The sequence below is a fragment of the Triticum aestivum genome, chromosome 4B (genome assembly GCF_018294505.1).
Source record: "Triticum aestivum cultivar Chinese Spring chromosome 4B, IWGSC CS RefSeq v2.1, whole genome shotgun sequence".
Lineage (NCBI taxonomy): Eukaryota > Viridiplantae > Streptophyta > Magnoliopsida > Poales > Poaceae > Triticum > Triticum aestivum.
In genome coordinates, this window is record NC_057804.1 from 667,359,240 (window position 1) to 667,363,344 (window position 4,105).

The window sequence follows — 4,105 nt, forward strand, 5'->3', positions numbered from 1 at the left end:
AGCCATGACCTCCTCCTTTGGCTTCTCCTTCTTGGGTGTATCTACTTTCTCTTTTGGTTTCTTCTCCGCACCACTGTATCCAGAGGCGTCATTCTTTCCTTTGGACTTCTTCTCATTTTTACTTTTGGGTTTCTTCTCGATGGTGGAAGACTGGGAGGGCTCACTCTTTCTTTTGGATTTCTTCTCGGAGGCAACTTCAGATTTCTTCTCCTTAGCAGCCTTGGTGCCACCTTCAGGTTTCTTCTCCTTGCCAGCATAGCCAGAGGCACTTACTGGTTTCTTCTCTGCATCAACATTGTTGGGGCCGACATCAGGTTTCTTTTTAGCACTGTCATAGCCAGCGACGACTTCGGGTTTCGTCCTCGCGCTGGAGGAGACGTCTGTTCCAGAGACGGCATCTGGTTTCTTCTCCACATCAGTGGAGATGGCTTCGGGTTTCTTCTCAACACTGGCCGAGACAGCTTCGGGTTTCTTCACTCCACCGCCATAGTCAGGATCGCCATGGGCCAATGCTAGGGGGCTGGTGGAGGCAACAACGAGGAAGAGCAGAAGGGCTAGAGTGAGCTGGGTCCTCATGATAATCAATCAACCCGACGAACAGTGGTGGTGCGATGAAATGTCTGCAGGAGGAACTCGGGAGGTATTTCAATGGTGAGGGAGAGGGAGCTAGGGAAGGAGAAGAGAGATGGTGCTGGTGGGTCTTGTTCGTTTTTCCTAGAACCGTAGCCGCTAATTTTGTCCTGTAAAACCATGCGCCCGCCGTGAAGAAAGGAGTCAAAAGATAAGCACATCTATTCTGGGTGATGTTAACAAAATAGACAGCATGCATGCATGCAACTTCCTTTCCCTTTTTCTTTTTTCTTTTTTTGAGAGACTTGGTTTACTCAATAACATGTGGGCGCTCACCCGAGCTATCCACCATGGTAGATGCAAATACGATTACTCATCTAGCAATTCAGACATGTTGGAAAAAGTTGCTTTCATGCATCTAAAAAAATTACCATGTTATAGCCATCTTTGCAATGGACCATAGGATATTATTGCGGACTACAACAACTGTGGCATGTGCTCCTCGATACGCCATTGATCCCATTCCTGACAAGAACAAACATCGGTGAATGCTCATGATTCCACTGCTCTTGTCGCAACACCGCCACACGGCTTGCATAGCACAATGCAGTCGCAGCACCATCTTCCCCAGTGCTGCCACAGTTAAACTAGATAGACGAAGTTTAGTGTTCACTAGATCATCGATGGCGCGCGTTGCTGCGCCCATCAATTTTTTCGATGGAATGGTAGGAATTTCTACAAATATTCGAAGGCATGATCACTTCACACGTCTAAACCAATGAAATTCTCTGTTGGTTAGAAAATATGAAACCTATAATTTCATTGAAAATTCATTCATATAAACTACAAATAGATTTATAACAATGGAAGTCAATGGCTGTACATTTTATTTTAGGTCCTTCTAATCAACCGAAGCACAAATTCATACTACAAATTAGCTTGGGCAAATACATCAAAACTTTCAATGACAATAGTATGATGCCTTGTTTTCTGCTTTTTCGGCTATCGCTGGGTAAAGCCCTGCATTGATTGGTGCTACAACGCCACATGCAAGAAGAAACACAACAAATAAATAAATCAGTAATCTACTATAGAAGAAAAAAAAACCAATTAGAATCATGAGAATTTTGTGTTCTTTGGGGCACACACAAAATGAGTTAAAGGGAACGCGTGCAGCAATATTCCAAAGTTTAGGAAGAGCTGCCATGACCTTGTTACGTTTTAAGATTTTTCTTTCTGATCAGCTGGGGATGTAGTGTATAATAAATTAATATACACTACATCCCCAGCTGATCAGAAAGAAAAATTACAGTCTCATTGGCATGTTGTCTGTCTAAGAAAATCTCTGACAGTTGTGAAGACTTGATATTATTAAAATTACAGTATTATTAACATGTTGTCAGACATACCTGTAGTGTTCAGCTGAACTGTACTATACTGACTTAAAAGGTTTAACCAAACAGAAAGTTATTATAACTGTAGTAATACCTACACCCCGAATAGAAAAGATGGTAAATTAGTGAACTAATCTTGAAAGCACCTTTGGCAACGTAATCAAATCCAACATCTCAGCATCTATAGGGAATGCAAAATGCTCGTGGAATAGAAAAACAGAGCACGCCTTTGCAGAAATAAGGCACATGTTTCCGTACCTGTAGGCAAAATGCAATATATTGTTTGCTTCCTCGAGGTCCTTAGCAGCCTGTAAAACAAAATAAGAAGCCATGTTAGATGGTATGTGAAAGCGGATACATGAATGGTACTAACACGATATATTGTCTGCCCACAGCAAGTTATCAAGCAAGACCATCAAATATTTCTTTGCAGACCAGATGTGAGTGTTGTCAGCATTCTCGGGGGAATTACCTACAACCAAGCTGGAATACGAGGACTGACTAAGAAATATTCACATCACTCGAACTAAAATCTCGTGCACAAAATTTGGGATGTCCATTACTACTCTATAATGTAGCATCGGACTCACATTCTCTGAAATAGATATTAAATATATGATAACATAAACAACAATCCAAGAGAACTTATTTTGAAGGTTATAAGAGCATAAGTAACAGCATCAGAAAAAACATGATGTTAGTCCTTGCCTTAATTCAGATTGTTTGCTATAACAAAAAGGAGCAAAGGTTCAGAAGAAGAAGGTAGATTGATTGGCTCAAAATAGCATACTGGTGAGGCAGTGTATCCATCCATGTAGGACAAATCCATCTATCTAGCAGTTTGATCTACTACTCATGATGCGGTAGGACAGAGTGAATACTCCGAACCGACTTAAACTTGTTTTAGACAATTCTTACTGTCAAGATGGGGAAATAAATAATACCTCTATCAGTGACTTTCGAGCATCTTTTAGCTCCCTCTTCTGTCCTATATTTGCAGACAATAGTGCAATTCTCGTAATTTGCCTGCATCAGAAAGGGAACAACTACAAATATAATTATAGGGCAATACAACATATCTTTAAATAAAAGAAAACAGGTGATTGTTTTAGCCACCAAGATACAGGCAATGCGTGAGCGGCATTGTCCGGGCTTGCCTCCTCAAGCCATCCCCGCCCTGCACCGTCTGCTCCATTAGCATCTCCCTACCACCAGAGCGAAACCCCAACTACAGGTGCGTGCATTACGTCTACAATTTTTGTTAACAAATTTCAGCTTCAATCAACATGAGTTGATTCATTCAGCTATCCCGTGAACTGAAAAAAAAAACAGATTAGTCACCAACACATATCCTGTAATAATACCAGCCGTGAATTTAAAGTATGGAGAGAAAGATTACCCTAGTTGGTGGAGCAGAAGCCAGAGGATGGCGACGAAGATGCGGGGAAGGCAGTGGTGGGAGCGACGGCTTGCGGTGGCGGCCCGGAGTTGGGTGTCGGGCGCCATGGCCTACACGCCAATATTGCAAGGCGCACGCTGTGGCAGCTGTGGAGGGAGGGGGTGGAGGGGGCTCGAGAGCGGGGTCCTCGAGCAGCAGCGCCGCCGTTCGTGGATCGGCTCCCGCTCCTCCGGTCGCTGGGATCGACCGGATGGACTCGATCACATCCCTCAATTCAGGTGGACGCACGCACACCGGCCGCTCCTCTCTGCGGCTCGATTCCGGAGTGGAGTCGACGCAGTATCTCTCCCCTCAGCCTCCATAGGGATTGGATTAGGGTTCGAGAGTGGATGGACCGTAGTGGAGTCGATGCGATCTCGCTCCCCACAGCCTCGATCGGGATTGGATTAAAGTTCGCGAGTGGATGGACCAGTCGCTCGTAGGCCTCGCAATCCCCCCAGTAACGGGCCTCCTTCGAATGGGCTGGCGGCTCGAAGGCCCAATGCACCAGGGGCATTCGTTTCGGTCCATGGAGCAGCAGCCCACAGGACAGCTGGGCTAGTTTAAACACATTGCGAAATAGATCGTTGAAGACACAAAATCTGACGGCCAGAAACTCCCACATCAATAAAACGGACGGCCGAAAACCCAAATCGCTGTGAGGGCAGAGATTAGATGCGATTATACTGTCCTTAATTAGATA

General features: G+C 44.5%; 1 long non-coding RNA gene across 1 annotated transcript; it reads right to left on the bottom strand.

Moving 5' to 3' along the window:
• Positions 1–1,367: 1,367 nt before the first annotated feature.
• On the bottom strand, positions 1,368–3,743 carry LOC123089818 (uncharacterized). The gene is made up of 5 exons (XR_006442382.1): positions 3,364–3,743; positions 3,081–3,280; positions 2,909–2,990; positions 2,223–2,272; positions 1,368–1,605 (listed from the first exon to the last, which is right to left on the bottom strand). It is a non-coding gene; the product is annotated as an uncharacterized lncRNA (long non-coding RNA).
• Positions 3,744–4,105: the final 362 nt, after the last annotated feature.